The following is an 18,105-nucleotide window of genomic DNA, read 5'->3' as shown; positions in this document are numbered from 1 at the left end:
GCCACAGTCCTTGGGGCTCCTTGGCTTGCAGCACTGCCTCCCGTCACGTGCCATCTCCTCTTCTTTTGTCTGCCTCTTCTGGTTTCTGCTGATGGATGGCTCTCCTTACTGTGTGGCCTTGCCTGACTGTCTAAATTTCTTCTGCTTATAAAGGACTCCAGTGATATGGATTAAGGTCCACCCTGATTCTATTGGGCCACACCTTAAGTAAAAATTACATCTTCAAAATGTCCTATTTATGAATGGGTTCACACCCAAAGGAATGGAATGCAGATTAAGATTAAGAGCATGTCCCTCTGAGGGGCACATGACTCAAGCTACCACACCACTACACTGTTGAATTGGTACCAGACCACAGTTAGTGCTTTGTGAGGCCATATCATGCCAAGCACTAATCTAGGTGTTTTATTTTTTTTTCCATTCATTTTTTATTGAGACACATTCACATCAATCAGCCACAGTGTATAATAGTTCAGCAGTACCATCATATAGTTGTGTATTCAGCAGCTAAATCAATTTTTGAACATCTTCATTACTCCAAAATATAAAAAATAACAATATAAATACAAATAAGACAAATACCCAAAACATCCCATAACTCCTGTGCTGATTTGACTCTATTATGTCCCCCACAAAAGGGATGTTCTTTGAAGATGGCAGCATAGAGACATGTGAATTTAGTTAGTCCTCTAGAGCAAATAGTAAATAGCCAGGACCAACTATTAAATAGTCTGGAACAAACTGCTGGGGGACAACCATGACTGTCCACACATCGTACGCCAGCCTAGAATGGCTGGAATGGCTGAGATCACAGCATAAAAGCTGTAAGTAAAAACAGCAGAACTGTGCCGGGAGCCCCCCCCACCCACCCACCCATGGCAGGCTGAGCTGCAAAACCTCTCTGTGGGACAAAACAGCAGTCCCTGCCAGGAGCAAGAGAATACAGCTCAACCTAGCTCCAACTGGGTTTTTTTTTTCTTAATAATAAATTTTATTTTGAAATAAATTCAATCTTACAGGAACAGTTGTAAAAACAGTACAAACCCCCTACATAGAACTCCATCATACCCCGACCCCCCTCCCCCGATACCCCGATCCATCACCTTTAAGATCCTGTCACACCACCGTCTCTTTCTTTCCCTCCCTCTCCCCCTCCCTCCCTCCCTCCCTAACACCCATCATCTATTGCTCTGTCCCTCTGAACATATGGGAGCAAGCTGCACATATCTTTGAACAAACAATATAATTCACATATACCTTTCCCATGGACAAGAACATTATTTTATGCAATCTCATTAAACGCAGCTAAGAAGTTCAAGAAATTCAAAATTGATATAAAGCTTACATTCTATATTTCCTTTTTTTTTTTTTCTTGTGTCCCATCTGTGTCCCTTCGAGCCTCCTCTCCTCCACCCTCAGATCCCATCCAGGATCGTCCTTGGCATTTAATTGTCATCTATTTAGACTTTTTTTTTTTTTTCAATTTTTGGAAAGATATATATAGGCCTAGTCTTTCTATTCCACCCCTCCCTAGCATTCCCTTAGTGGGATTAATCACATTTAGAATGTTGCAATGCTATCACCTTCCGATCATCCATTTCTAGAAGTTTCCCCTTGACCCCAAACCAAAACCCCTACTCTCATTTCTTAACTCCCCATTGCCCCTTCCCCCACTTCTGGAAACCCTACTCTACTTTTTCATCTCTTTGGTCATATTCTCCTGCTACTTTCTTTGTGTTCACCATTGGGGCTTAAATTTAACCTCTTAAATCTCTAACAATCTTGTTTTTCTTTGATACCAACTTAACTTCAATAGGACATGTAAACTGTGTCCCTATACTCCCTCCATTTCCCCCCACCTTTATGTAGTTCTTGCCAAGAATACATATTTTACATTGAGTCCCAAAACCCACCGATTTATCATTACAGTTTATGCATTTTAGATTCTGTGGAAGTAAATAGTGGCGTTATAAATCAACAATACAGTAGTATTGGTCTTTAGATTTACCATGTGATCTTTACTGGAAATCTTTATTTCTTCATGAGGTTTCAGTCAATTGTTTAGTGTCCCTTCTTTCAGCCTTGCTTTAGGACTGATCTTACTGGTGATGAAGTTCCTCAGCTTTTGATGTCCGGGAATGTTTTCATCTCCCCCTCATTTTTATCATTCGGGTGTTTGTGAATTCTCCAAGTCTCTGATGGTTATTGACTTCTATTTGTATTCCATTGTGGTCAGAGAATGTGCTTTGAATAAATTCATTTTTTTTTTATTTTTATTTATTGAGGCCTTGTTTTTATGTCCCCGCATTACAGTTCATTCTGGAGAAAGATCCATGATCACTAAGAAGGATGTGCATCCCAGTGACCTGGGATGTAATATTCTATATATGTCTGTTAAAAGTCTCTGATCTCTCTTTATTTCTTTGTTTCTCTGTCAGTAGGGCTGGCTTAGTATCTGAAGTAGGGCAGGTCTTTTATTAGCAAACTCTCTTAGCATTTGTTTGTCTGTGAAAAATTTAAGCTCTCCCTCAAATTTGAAGGAGAGTTTGCTGGATAAAGTACTTCTTGGTTGGAAATTTTCCTCTCTCAGAATTTTCAATGTGTCATGCCACTGCCTTCTCGCCCCATGGTGGCTGCTGAGTAGTCATTACTTAGTCTTATGTTGTTTCCTTTGTATGTGGTGAATTGCTTTTCTCCTTCCTGCTTTCAGAACTTGCTCCTTCTCTTCAGTATTTGACAGTCTGATCAGAATATGTCTTGGAGTGGGTTGTTTGAATTTATTCTATTTGGAGTTCACTGGGCATTTATGCTTTGTGTATTTATATTGTTGTAGAAGGTTTGGAAGTTTTCCCCAACCATTTCTTTGAATACTTTTCTAGAACTTCACCCTTCTCTTCCCCTTCTGGGACACCAACTGAGTCTTAAATTTGGATGTTTTATTGTATCTATCATATCCCTGAGATCCATTTGATTTTTTCAATTTTTTTCCCCATTCTTTCTTTTGTTCTTTCATTTTCTGTTCTATGCTCCTTGAGGAGGCTGAGTTGTTGTTCAGCTTCCTCTAATCTTGTATTATGAGTATCCAGAGTCTTTTTTAATTTGGCTACAGTTTCTTTAATTTCCATAAGATCTTCTATTTTTTATTTACTCTTGCAATATCTTCTTAATGCTCCTCTAGGGTCTTCTTTATGTCTTTTATATTCTGTGCCATGCTCTTCCTCAAGCCTTTTATATCTCGTGCCATGCTCTCATTGCTGTCTATAGTTCTGTGATAATTCTGCCAGGAACTGTGTGTCTTCAGATCTTTTGATTTGAGTGTTGGGTTCGTGTTCTCCATGTCGTCTGGTTTTTATCATATGCTTTAAGATTTCTGTTGTTTTTGGCCTCTTGGCATTTGCTTTACTTGATCTTTAATTTGTTAGAATTGCAGTTTGGTGACATACACTTTCTCTAACTAACCAGCAGATGGCGTCCATGAGTCACTTATTCCCCTCAAGTCAGTTCTCCCCAACTTTGTGGTATGTGGGGTTCTGATTCTTTTGGGGTCCAATTGGTGCACTTAATTTGGGTGTGTTGTCAGTGCCGTCTGCCCTCAATGAGGGGTGTGTGCCTGAGTGGTTAGGGAGGAAGGGCAGGTTTAACAATAAAACCTCCCAGGTGTTCCCAGAGATTAAGGCTGTTATCTGCTGCTGACACAAGTCCTTGGTATTGGCATAGGTTCCCTGGGATTTCCGAGTGGTTCCCCCCTCCCTAGCTGTGCTTTTCCCAGGACCTCTGCTGAGGGGGAGAAGGCTGTGCCACGTCCCAAGTGAGCACTGCCTCCAGGGAAGCCCTGGGCTGCCAAGCTGTGTAGGGGTGTTCCCAGCCCGCTTCAAAGATGGTTGAATGGGACACGTTAACTTCCCCCTTCCACACAGCTCCACTTTCCCAGCTCCGGGACGATCAGCCCTTGGGTGTATTCAAGGCCACTGTCCACAGCTGATATTGTGTTGTGTGAGTGGTGCTGTGGGAAAGACTCCCTGTCAGGCTGGGTTTCTTGGCTCAGCTCTGTGCTCTGTGTTCGGCCCTGGGCAGGAGTAGCCCCGCCCACTGGGGGACACAGCTGCTAGGCTGGGTTTCTTGGCTCAGCTCTGTGCTGTGTGTTCGGTCCCGGGCAGGAGTAGCTCCGCCCGCTGGGGTGATGGCTGCAAGTCGTGCATCTCCCCTTTGCTTCCCTGGACCCAAGACAATCAGCATTGGGTGTGGGAAGGGGTATCCTCCACCCCAGACACCGAAGCATTAGTCCAACCGCTCCTGTCTTAGCTGCAGCTGTTCCCGGGCTTCTTTTTTTTTTTTTAAAAAAAAAAAAAGCCAACCCACCATTTCCCCACACCGCAGAGTGGCCGAGGGATTCAGCCTATTCACTCACTCATTTTAGAATACAGACTCCTGGTTTCACCAGACGCACGTTCTCTGTGGCTTTAGCAGAACTTGTCCAGCGGGTGCTACTCTGGAAGTGGTGTTCTAGGTCCTTTCTGGTTTTTTATCTAGTGTTTTCCATGGAGGTGTTTTTTTCTCTGTCTCACCTAGTCACCATCTTAGGTTCCTCCTACGACTGCTGCCTTTTTATTACTGTTCCGTGATTAGGCTTTTCTAACTGTCGGCATTTGGGGGGAAGAGCTCCTGCCCTTGTAAGTCAAGATAACCCTAATTTTCAGTGCTCTCTCCCCTATTAAGTACCCTTCTAATCATCTTGAATGTTCTCCAAGAGAGTATGGATGAATAGGCCAGGGTGACTATGCTCCTAAGTGCAAATAGCAGCCATCTTAGCAATCCCCAACTAGGGTTTTAATTAACAATGTGGGCTGCTGAATACAAGGGTACAAACACAGACAAACCTCTAACAAGCAGCAAAGTACCCTGAGGTCATTCCCAGTGGAAAGGAGGTGGGGCTGATGGGGGAAAAATACAGAGGTTTTGGAGATGGCTGTGCTTAGAATACTGGAAAAAGCCTGTGTCCCAAGAAAAGGAGCACAAAAGGCAAGGTACTATCTCTGGCCAACAGGCAAAATTTGGGGGCCAAAGACTGGCTCTGAAAAGGGGCTTTCTTTCCCCTTTTTTTCTCTCTCAATCTGAGTGGCTCAGTGGAAAAAGCCTCAGGCATTTTCAGTCTCAGTACTCTGACCCAGGCAGGGGTGAAGTTAACAGAGTCAGAGAGACAAAGGAGTAATTCAAGGGCATACAATAACTCCTAGGGGTGTATCTTCCCTAAGAGGAGGGAGGTGGGGCCCAGCTCAAGTGCCTGCCCTCTCTTCAGAACTCACACCCCAGGGCCTGGGGGAAAACAATCAAACCAGAAACAACTTAAGCTGAGAATTAAAGGGGCCACACCTCTTTACAACAGTGGGGAACAACAGGCTGACAAGCACCACCTGCTGGACAGGTTAGGAAAGCAGAGCAGCTACAGGCCTCACAGGAAACTCTGTCAATCTTCTAAGACCCACCCTCAGGGAGACCTGATACTGAATATAGCCCTCTTCTGAGACCTGAGCCTGTTCTCGTCTGGGAAAATCTGATTCGGGTAATCAAGGAAACCACATGCCTAGACAACAGAAACTAAAAATCACACTATGAAAAACAAAGACATGGTCCAGTCAAGGAACAAACTTACACTTCAACTGAGATACAGGAATTGAAGCAACTAATGCTAAATCAATTCAACAAGTTTAGGGAAGATATGGCAAAAGAGATGAAGGATATAAAGAAAACATTTGGAGAACGTAAGAAAGAACTTGAAAGTTTGAGAAAACAACTGGCAGAACCTAGGGAAATGAAAAACACAACACAAGAGATGAAAAACACAATGGAGACATACAACAGCAGATTTCAAGAGGCAGAAAAAAACATTCAGGATTTGGAGAACAAGACACCTGAAATCCTACACACTAAAGAACAGGGAAAAGAATGGAAAAATATGAGCAATGTCTCAGGGAATTGAATGACAACATGCAGCACATGAATGTAAATGTCATGGGTGTCCCAGAAGGAGAAGAGAAGGGAAAGGGGGCAGAAGCAATAATGGAGGAAATAATCACTGAAAATTTCCCTTCTCTTATGAAAGACATAAAATTACAGATCCAAGAAGTGCAGCATACTACAAACAGAATAGATCTGAATAGGCCTACACCAAGGCAATTATTAATCAGATTATCAAATGTCAAAGATAAAGAGAGAATCCTGAAAGTGCAAGAGAAAAGCAATCCATCACATACAATGGAAGCTTGATAAGACTATGTGCAGATTTCTCAGTAGAAACCATGGAGGCAAGAAGGAAGTGGTGTGATATATTTAAGAGACTGAAAGAGTAAAACCACCAACCAAGAATCTTATACCCAACAAAACTGTCCTTCAAATGTGAGGGAGAGTTTAAAATATTCTCTGACAAACAGACAATGAGAGTTTGTGAACAAGATAACTGCTCTAAGGAAAATACTAAAGGGAGCACTACAGACAGATAAGAAAAGACAGGAGTGAGAGGTTTGGAACACAATTTTGGGTGACAGTAGCCCAGCAATGTAAGTACACTGAAAAAGATTACTGTGAGTATGGTTGAAAGAGGAAGGTTAAGGGCATGTGAGACACTAAAAAGAAAGAGGGAAGATAAAGACTGGGACTGTATAACTCAGTGAAACCTAGAGTGGTCAATGATTGTGATAAAATGTACAAATATGTTTTTACATGAGGGAGAACAAATGAATGTCAACCTTGCAAGTTATTAAAAATAGGGTGGTATTGGGGAAAAAATACAATCAATGCAAACTAGAGTCTATAGTTAACAGCAACATTGTATTATGCTTCCTTTAATGTAACAAAGGCAATATACCAAAGCTAAATGCCTATAAGAGGGGGATATAAGGAAGTGGTATGGGATTCTTGTTATTGGTGATGTTTTCTGACTCTTTTACTGTACTTTATTTTAATTTTATCTTTCTTTTGTTGCTTTTTAACTATCATTTTTTTCTTTCTTTTTTTTTTCTGTTGTCTCTCTACCTTTTTTGACTCTTCTTCTTTCTTTGTGGAAGAAATGGAAATGTCCTTATATAGATAGTGGTGATGGTGGTGAATGCATAACTACATGATTATACAGGGAACCATCAATTGTTTACTTCAGATGGGATGTATGGTGCATGAGCAAAACTGCTTAAAAAAAAACAGGTTGATGGATGAATCCTGAGGACATTATATTGAGTGAAATAAGTCAGACACAAAAGGACAAGTATTGTATGATCTTCCTGATAGGAACTAATTATAATATGTAAACTCACAGACATGAAATATAGGTTACCAGGATATAGAATGAGGCTGAAGAATGGGGAGCTGTTGCTTATTATGAGCAGAATGTTTAACTAGGTTGAACTTAAGCATTTGGAAATGGACAGAGGTGACAGTAGCACATTATTATGAGAATAACGAACAGTGCTGAATAGTGTGTGAATGTGGTGGAAAGGGGAAGCTCAGAGTCATGTATGTCACCAGAAGGAAGGACGGAGATTAAAAGATGGGAATGTATAAAATAGTGAACCCTGTGGTGGGCAATGTCAGTGATTAACTGTACAAATATCAGAAATTTCTTTCATGAACTAGAAAAAATGTATGACACTTTAACTAGAAGTTTATAATAGAGGGGTATATAGGGGAAAATGTACCTATTGCCAACTATGTACTACACTTAGGGATATTTTGACATTCTTACATCAACAGTAAAAAATGTACTATATCAATATTATGAGTCAATAATGGAGGGGGGCTTATGGGTATGGGAGGATTTGAGTTTTCTTTTTTATTTTTATTTCTTTTCTGGAGTAATGGAAATGTTCTAAAATTGAAAAAAAATTAATTGTGGTGATGAATGCACAACTATATAATGGTACTGTGAGTAATTTGATTGTACACTTTGGATGATTGTATGGTATGTGAATAATCTCAATAAAATTGAATTTAAAAAAGCAGACAAGTTAACAGAAATAAAAAGTATAATACCAGGAGATAAAATGAGGGTAATGAATGGGAAACTGTTGCTTAATTTGTGCAGGATTTTTAATAAAGTTGATTGTAAATATTTAGAAATGGATAGAGGTGATAGTAATACATTACTGCAAGTGTAATTAATAGTGCTGAATTATGAGTGTGATTATCGTTGAGAAGGAAAGTTTAGGGAAGTCTAGGAGAAAAGCTAGGGGATGAAAATGGGACTGTATGACATAGTGAACCATACTGTGGTCAATGACTGTGGTTAATTTTACAAATATACGAATGTTCCTCCATGAACTAGAACAAATGTCACACTTTTACAAGATGTTAATAGGATGGTATATGGGGAAAATATAACTAATGCAAACTATGAATAAAAATAAAGAATAAAAAAAGCCCTGTTCTTTAATGCAATCTTGTGGGGGCAGACTTATTAGTCTTTTGATTAGGGTGGAAACTTTTGATTGAGTGTTTCCATGGACACGTGACTCACCCAACTGTGAGTGAGAGCTTTGATTAAATTATTTCCATGGAGGTGTGGACTCTGCCCATTCAGGGTGGATCTTGATGCATTCACTGGAGTACTTAAGAGAACTCAAGAGCCCACACAGACACTGATGCTTGGAGATGCTTGGAGATGCAGTCAGAAGGACATTTGGAGATGCTAAGCTAAGAGGTGAAGCCCAGAGTTTGCCCCAAAAGAAGCTAAGGGATGATCCCCACATGCTTAGAGAGAAATGCCCTGGGAGAAAGAAGCAAGGATGCACAGGGGCTGAGAGAGAGGAGTGAAGACAGAGGCCTGAGACATTTTTGAGAAAGCCATTTTGAAACACAACCCAAGAGCAAAGGACCAGTAGATGCCAGTCATGTACCTTCCCAGCTGACAGAGGTGTTCTGGACGTCAACGGCCTTTCTTCAGTGAAGGTATTCTGTTGTTGATGCCTTCATTTGGACATTTTTATGGCCTTAGAACTTTAAACTTGTAACCTAATAAATCCCTTTTATAAAAGCCAGTCCATTTCTGGTATTTTGCATACTAGCAGCTCTAGCAAACCAGAATACCCTCCATCCCCCCTATTATTCATTTAATTTTTTTGAGTTTTCTCATTTTTTTACTCATCTGTCCAGACACTGGGTAAAGAGAATGTGAGCCACAGTGTTTTCACAATCACACAGTCACAATGTGTAAGCTACATAGTTATATAATCATCTTCAAGAATCAAGGCTACTGGGTCACAGTTCAACAGTTTCAGGTATTTCCTTCTAGCTATTCCAATACACTAAAAACTAAAATGGGATATCTATAGAATGCTGAGACTAACCTCCAGAATGACCTCTTGACTCCATTTGAAATCTCTCAGCCTCTGAAACTTTATTTTGTTTCATTTCTTTTCCCCCTTTTGGTCAAGAAGCCTTTCTCAATCCCATGATGCCAGGTCCAGGTTCAACCCTGGGAGTCATGCCCCACATTGCCAAGGAGATTTACACGCCTGGGAGTCATGTCCCACATAGGGGTGAGGGTAGTGAGTTTACCTGCTGAGTTGGCTTTGAGAGAGAGGCCACATCTGAGCAACAAAAGACGTTCTCTTAAGCTGGGTGTTTTAATGCAACCTTTCCTTCATGTTCACAGCAACTCTTCCACGTCTCTTCATGTGATGCCAACTTCTGCTCATCCCCCTTCCTTCCTCTTTGCCATCCTAAAGAAGGAAGAATTTCCATAGTGATGGCTCAGAGCCCAGGGTATTCACAGGGACATGTTTCTCTAGCAGCGCCATGGTCTTTCCCCTCTCTTGTTCTCCTTCTACTCCACAACATGGACCTGACAGCTAAGTCAAAGCTGGGGATCTCTTTTCTCACAGAAACATCTAAATGTATATGCAGATCCCAAAACGTAGATTTTAGGGGCATGTAAGAGGCCAGACTTCAGACTAAAGCATTGCATGCACTGACTCAAACTTTTACCATTTCTTTGTTGAAATGCTTTGTTGAAATCCTGAAGTGAATTAACTGGTGAGTGGAACCCCAGTCTGCTCCTGTTCCAGGTGTTTGTAAACTCATCGAAAATGTTGTGGGTAAGAGACGATCCCAAGAAGAGCAGAATTCAGCATCCTAGATCCATGACTTTAATACTATTTAATTGCATCAAAACCTTCCCTTTAAATACTAACAATCCTATGAGGTAATAAATGATATTATCCCCAATTTCCAAAAAGAACCTGAGGATTAGGTAAAGTATTTGAGAGTTGCAGTTTGTTCATAGTACAGCAGAGCTTCAAGCTCATTTCAGTCTTACTCCAAAGTCCATGCTCTTAACTACTGAAAAATTTAATCATAAAACCCTAGTTTCTATGACCTCAAGGGGAAAAATATTACTCTTTTGAAAATCAAAGTAAATAACATGCTTCAAAGACTTATTCTATACCAGTATGTATGAAAGTTTAAATCATTCCTATTATCCCTACTGAAAATAATGACACAATTCATAAAATACACTCAGATCAATTTCTCCACTCCATACATCTTCATATTACAATTGTTTATTTATAATATGCTTATTGCAGGCCCACTTAATAAGCTTTTTTATTTAAGCATAAAATAAAAAGGCTTCTTATAATAACGGGTAAAATGTGTGATGTATGGAATGCCAACTCTAAATACTGGCAGGTGATGAAAGGAGAAGAAAATTTTGCCAACTATGACCGTCAGCAAACATTCATTATAAACTTAATTCCAATGCAGAAATAGTAGCCATGGTATTTATATAGTCAATATAAAACCAAAGAAGCATCAGAAGAGAGGAAAGGGCAGTGGACCTGTGTTCAGAATTCAAGGTCCCACTCTAATTGGTATTATGGCACCACACAGGGCTCAACCTCTCTTAAGCTCAGACTTTTCATCTGTAAGATATCACAGAAATCATCAACCTTGCCAACTGCAAGGCAAACCTGTTTTGAGACTCAAAGAAAAGAATGCAAATGGAAAAATCTTTAAATGGGACATACTGAAAATACCAAGAAAATACTGAGAAGACTAGATGCTGGGGATGGCAGAAAAATGAAAGCAAGCTCTGGGATTCTCTTCCAGCCAATAAATCCCTCCTACCCTCCTTTGCCCAAGCTCTGGATTCTTCTGCTCCTTCAGAACCAGGGAAGAAATAGGAGACAATTCAGGATTGCTCTCAAGCTAAGTTTACTTTTCTGGAGCCCTTTGGGATGCGGATGATGTGGCTCTCCTCTGCAATGAGGTTATGCTTTCTCGCATTAATCTAAGGATCTTAAGATGACACGCTAATTCTGGGTTATCTGTGTGGGCCCTAAATCCAGTGAGTAGTGTCCTTATAAGAGAGAGGCATTATGAACAACTGTATGGCAACAAACTGGATAATGTAGAAGAAATGGACAATTTCCTGGAAACATATGAACAACCTAGACTGACCAGAGAAGAAATAGAAGACCTCAACCAACCCATCACAAGCAAAGAGATCCAATCAGTCATCAAAAATCTTCCCACAAATAAATGCCCAGGGCCAGATGGCTTCACAGGGGAATTCTACCAAACTTTCCAGAAAGAACTGACACCAATCTTACTCAAACTCTTTCAAAACATTGAAAAAAATGGAACACTACCTAACTCATTTTATGAAGCTAACATCAATCTAATACCAAAACCAGGCAAAGATGCTACAAAAAAGGAAAACTACCGGCCAATCTCTCTAATGAATATAGATGCAAAAATCCTCAACAAAATACTTGCAAATCGAATCCAAAGACACATTAAAAAAATCATACACCATGACCAAGTGGGGTTCATTCCAGGCATGCAAGGATGGTTCAACATAAGAAAAACAATCAATGTATTACAACACATTAAAAACTCGAAAGGGAAAAATCAATTGATCATCTCAATAGATGCTGAAAAAGCATTTGACAAAATCCAACATCCCTTTTGATAAAAACACTTCAAAAGGTAGGAATTGAAGGAAACTTCCTCAACATGATAAAGAGCATATATGAAAAACCCACAGCCAGCATAGTACTCAATGGTGAGAGACTGAAAGCCTTCCCTCTAAGATCAGGAACAAGACAAGGATGCCCGCTGTCACCACTGTTATTCAACATTGTGCTGGAAGTGCTAGCCAGGGCAATCCGGCAAGACAAAGAAATAAAAGGCATCCAAATTGGAAAAGAAGAAGTAAAACTGTCATTGTTTGCAGATGATATGATCTTATATCTAGAAAACCCTGAGAAATCAACGATACACCTACTAGAGCTAATAAACAAATTTAGCAAAGTAGCGGGATACAAGATTAATGCACATAAGTCAGTCATGTTTCTATATGCTAGAAATGAACAAACTGAAGAGACACTCAAGAAAAAGATGCCATTTTCAATAGCAACTAAAAAAATCAAGTACCTAGGAATCAACTTAACCAAAGATGTAAAAGACCTATACAAAGAAAACTACATAACTCTACTAAAAGAAATAGAAGGGGACCTTAAAAGATGGAAAAATATTCCATGTTCATGGATAGGAAGGCTAAATGTCATTAAGATGTCAATTCTACCCAAACTCATCTACAGATTCAATGCAATCCCAATCAAAATTCCAACAACCTACTTTGCAGACTTGGAAAAGCTAGTTATCAAATTTATTTGGAAAGGGAAGATGCCTCGAATTTCTAAAGACACTCTAAAAAAGAAAAACGAAGTGGGAGGACTTACACTCCCTGACTTTGAAGCTTATTATAAAGCCACAGTTGCCAAAACAGCATGGTACTGGCACAAAGATAGACATATAGATCAATGGAATCGAATTGAGAATTCAGAGATAGACCCTCAGATCTATGGCCGACTGATCTTTGATAAGGCCCCCAAAGTCACCGAACTGAGCCATAATGGTCTTTTCAACAAATGGGGCTGGGAGAGTTGGATATCCATATCCAAAAGAATGAAAGAGGACCCCTACCTCACCCCCTACACAAAAATTAACTCAAAATGAACCAAAGATCTCAATATAAAAGAAAGTACCATAAAACTCCTAGAAGATAATGTAGGAAAACATCTTCAAGACCTTGTATTAGGAGGCCACTTCCTAGACTTTACACCCAAAGCACAAGCAACAAAAGAGAAAATAGATAAATGGGAACTCCTCAAGCTTAGAAGTTTCTGCACCTCAAAGGAATTTCTCAAAAAGGTAAAGAGGCAGCCAACTCAATGGGAAAAAATTTTTGGAAACCATGTATCTGACAAAAGACTGATATCTTGCATATACAAAGAAATCCTACAACTCAATGACAATAGTACAGACAGCCCAATTATAAAATGGGCAAAAGATATGAAAAGACAGTTCTCTGAAGAGGAAATACAAATGGCCAAGAAACACATGAAAAAATGTTCAGCTTCACTAGCTATTAGAGAGATGCAAATTAAGACCACAATGAGATACCATCTAACACCGGTTAGAATGGCTGCCATTAAACAAACAGGAAACTACAAATGCTGGAGGGGATGTGGAGAAATTGGAACTCTTATTCATTGTTGGTGGGACTGTATAATGGTTCAGCCACTCTGGAAGTCAGTCTGGCAGTTCCTTAGAAAACTAGATATAGAGCTACCATTCGATCCAGCGATTGCACTTCTCGGTATATACCCGGAAGATCGGAAAGCAGTGACACGAACAGATATCTGCACGCCAATGTTCATAGCAGCATTATTCACAATTGCCAAGAGATGGAAACAACCCAAATGTCCTTCAACAGATGAGTGGATAAATAAAATGTGGTATATACACACGATGGAATACTACGCGGCAGTAAGAAGGAACGATCTGGTGAAACATATGACAACATGGATGAACCTTGAAGACATAATGCTGAGCGAAATAAGCCAGGCACAAAAAGAGAAATATTATATGCTACCACTAATGTGAACTTTGAAAAATGTAAAACAAATGGTTTATAATATAGAATGTAGGGGAACTAGCAGTAGAGAGCAATTAAGGAAGGGGGAACAATAATCCAAGAAGAACAGATAAGCTATTTAACGTTCTGGGGATGCCCAGAAATGACTATGGTCTGTTAATTTCTGATGGATATAGTAGGAACAAGTTCACTGAAATGTTGCTATATTATGTAACTTTCTTGGGGTAAAGTAGGAACATGTTGGAAGTTAAGCAGTTATCTTAGGTTAGTTGTCTTTTTCTTACTCCCTTGCTATGGTCTCTTTGAAATGTTCTTTTATTGTATGTTTGTTTTCTTTTTAACTTTTTTTTTCATACAGTTGATTTGAAAAAAGAAGGGAAAGTTAAAAAAAAAAAAAAAAAAAAAAAAAAAAAAAAAAAAAAAAAAAAAAAAAAAGATGTAGTGCCCCCTTGAGGAGCCTGTGGAGCATGCAGGGGTATTCGCCTGCCCCGCCTCCATGGTTGCTAGCATGACCACAGACATGGGGGACTGGTGGTTTGGTGGGTTGAGCCCTCTACCATGGGTTTTACCCTTGGGAAGACGGTTGCTGCAAAGGAGAGGCTAGGCCTCCCTGTATCTGTGCCTAAGAGTCTCCTCCTGAATGCCTCTTTGTTGCTCAGATGTGGCCCTCTCTCTCTGGCTAAGCCAACTTGAAAGGTGAAATCACTGCCCTCCCCCCTACGTGGGATCAGACACCCAGGGAAGTGAATCTCCCTGGCAACGTGGAATATGACTCCCGGGGAGGAATGTAGACCTGGCATCGTGGGACGGAGAACATCTTCTTGACCAAAAGGGGGATGTAAAAGAAAATGAAATAAGCTTCAGTGGCAGAGAGATTCCAAAATGAGCTGAGAGATCACTCTGGTGGGCACTCTTACGCACACTTTAGACAACCTTTTTTAGGTTCTAAAGAATTGGGGTAGCTGGTGGTGGATACCTGAAACTATTAAACTACAACCCAGAACCCATGAATCTCGAAGACAGTTGTATAAAAATGTAGCTTATGAGGGGTGACAGTGGGATTGGGAATGCCATAAGGACCAAACTCCACTTTGTCTAGTTTATGGATGGATGTGTAGAAAAGTAGGGGAAGCAAACAAACAGACAAAGGTACCTAGTGTTCTTTTTTACTTCAATTGCTCTTTTTCACTCTAATTATTATTCTTGTTATTTTTGTGTGTGTGCTAATGAAGGTGTCAGGGATTGATTTAGGTGATGAATGTACAACTATGTAATGGTACTGTAAACAATCGAAAGTACGATTTGTTTTGTATGACTGCGTGGTATGTGAATATATCTCAATAAAATGATGATAAAAAAAAAAAAAAAGAGAGAGAGGCAGAGGGAGATTTGAAACAGCTGGAGGAGGACACAACACAGACACACAAAGAAGGCTGTGTGAAGATGGAGGCAAAGATTGGAGTGAAGAGTGGTCACAAAACCCAGGGCTGCCGGGCAGCTCCCAGAAGCTACAGGAAGAAAGGAAGTCTTTTCCCAGGCCGCCAGAGGGAGGAAGCTGGATTTTGGACTTCTGGCCTCCAGAACCGAGAGAGGATACATTTTTGTTGTTTTAAACAATGCAGCTTGTGTTAATTTGTTGCAGCAGCCATAGGAAGCTAATACAATATTGTTTAAAACATTGAGACTGGGTGAAATCACCAAGAAAGTGAATATAGATAAAGAAGAAAAGAAGACCTAGAACTGAAGCCCTCCAACAGCAAAAAGATGGGGAAAGGGAAAGATCCAGAAGAGGGCAGTGACACAGAGGAAGCCAGGGGAGGAAGTGCCCGGAAATGTGTGAAGAAGGAGGGCTTAGATGACATGTCAAATGCTGCTGCCAGGTCCAGTAGGATGAGCAACAAGAACGGACCAGGGAATTAGCAACGCGGTCATTGGAGACCGGTCTTGGATTGCCAGGGCTGCTGTAAGCAGACTGTAAACAACCAGGATTTAGTGTCTCACAGTTTTGGAGGTGAGTCCAAAATCAAGGTGTTGGCAGGATCGCAGGTTCTGTGAAGACTGTAGTGTTCGGTGGTAGCTTGCCAGCAACCCACACTCCATCTCTGCCCCGGTCACGGGGCCGTCTATCGCCTTCTGAGATGTCTCCTTCTCCCCTACCGTGTCAAATTTCCTCTGTTTATAAGGCTTCCAGTATTGGATTAAGGCCCACCTCCATTCAGTTTGGCTTCACCTTGAGGAACAACATCCTCAAGATCCTATTTGCAAATGAGTTCACATCCAGAGGACTGGGGTTAGGATTTCAACATGCCTTTGTAGGGGGTCATGATTCCATCCAGAGTAGAGACCCTTGACCAGGGTTGGTTCAGTGAATCAAAGACCTGATTCGGGTTGATTTAAAACAGAACTGGAGAGAGAAATTGAAAACCGCAAGTATATGAACAACTATTTCAAGGAGTTTTGCTGTACAAGGGAGCAGAGAAATGGGACAATGTACAGGAAATGAGGTTGAGACAAGATTTGTAAGATGGGAAGATCTCCAAGTGCAAGCTTACATGCTGATAGGAATGAGTCAAAAAGTACAGAAACATTAATTACATAAGAGAGAGAGGGAAAAATTGCTGAAGAGAAGTATAAAAATTTTCTAAATTTTGCCCAAGAGATCTCCATCATGCCAAGACAACTGTTTAGTGTATTTCCTTAAAATTGTTTATTCTATGCCTTTCTTTACATGGTTGAGACTATAGATGACAGCATGCATACATAGATTTTTAAGGATAGTTAACTCAGTAATACTCAGAGCTCCATAATGGAATATTATTTGAACAAATATTTGGTAACTAAAAATATCTGCCACTTGGTGGTAAAAAAAGAAAGAAAAAAAGAAAGTCAATCCATTTGATATAAGAAGCCAAAATTATTAAATTCCTTGGTAATTTAATGGCTGTGATGGTTTGAAGCTGTATGTACCCCAGACAAAATCATGTTCTTAAAGCTAATCCATTCCCATGGGTGTGGACCCATTATAAGAAGGATCTTTTTGGTGAGTAGGATCTTAAATTGAGATGTGACCCACATCATCCAGGATGGGACGTAATCCTCTTACAGGAGTCCTTGATAAGAGGATAAAAGACAGATAAAACCCCAGAGAACCTCAGAGAGAAAAGGCAGAGAAGCTGGGAGAGGACATACAGGAAACAGAGAGGAAGCCACCAAAGTCAGGAGCTGGAAGCAACGAAACCGGGAGAGAAGGGAAAGACCAGCAGACACTGCCATGTGCCTGGCCATGGGACAGAGAAGCTGAGGATCACCGGTAGCCAGTTGTGCCGGTTTGAGTGTATTGTGTCCCCCAAATGCCATTATCTTTGTGGTTTTGTGGGGCAGAAGTTTTGGTGCTGGTTGGATTTGCTTGGAATGTGCCCCACCCAGCTGTGCGTAATGAATTCTGATGAGATGTTCCCATGGAGGCGTGGCCCCGCCCATTCAGGGTGGGCCTTGATCAGTGGAGCTATATAAATGAGCTGACTCAGGGGGAGGAAAGGAGTGCAGCTGGGAGTGATGTTTTGAAGAGGAGCAAGCTTGCTAGAGAGGAACGTCCTGGGAGAAAGCCGTTTTGAGGCCGGAGCTTTGGAGCAGACGCCAGCTCCCTTCCTAGCTAGCAGAGGTTTCCCGGACGCCATTGGCCATCCTCCGGTGAAGGTACCCGATTGCTGAGGTGTTACCTTGGATGCTTTGTGGCCTTAAGACTGTAACTGTGCAGCAAAATAAACCCCCATTTATAAAAGCCTATCCATCTCTGGTGTTTTGCATTCTGCAGCATTAGCAAACTAGAACACCAGTCTTCGGGAAGAAAGCATGGCCTCTAGACACATGATTTTGACATTTTCGTGGCCTCAACTGTAAGTTGTAAGTTAATAAATCCCCAGTATAAAAACCAGTCCGTTTCTGGTTTTTTTGTCAGCTTTAGCAAAATAAAACAATGGCCATTGAAGAGTTCTAAGCAACTTTGTGTTTGATAGAGAGAGAAAAAAATCCTTTTGTTTAACAATTGTACGTTTTGCTCTGCAGTATTATTAGTTGGTGCCTTTTTACCAACTGTTGGAAACTGAAAAGCATCATAAATTTTTGTGTAGTTATCAAAGACGTCATAAAGTGTATCCAAATAATGGGGTGAAAGA

The sequence above is a fragment of the Choloepus didactylus genome, chromosome 11 (genome assembly GCF_015220235.1).
Source record: "Choloepus didactylus isolate mChoDid1 chromosome 11, mChoDid1.pri, whole genome shotgun sequence".
In the NCBI taxonomy this organism is placed as follows: domain Eukaryota; kingdom Metazoa; phylum Chordata; class Mammalia; order Pilosa; family Megalonychidae; genus Choloepus; species Choloepus didactylus.
This window is presented reverse-complemented; position numbering follows the sequence as displayed.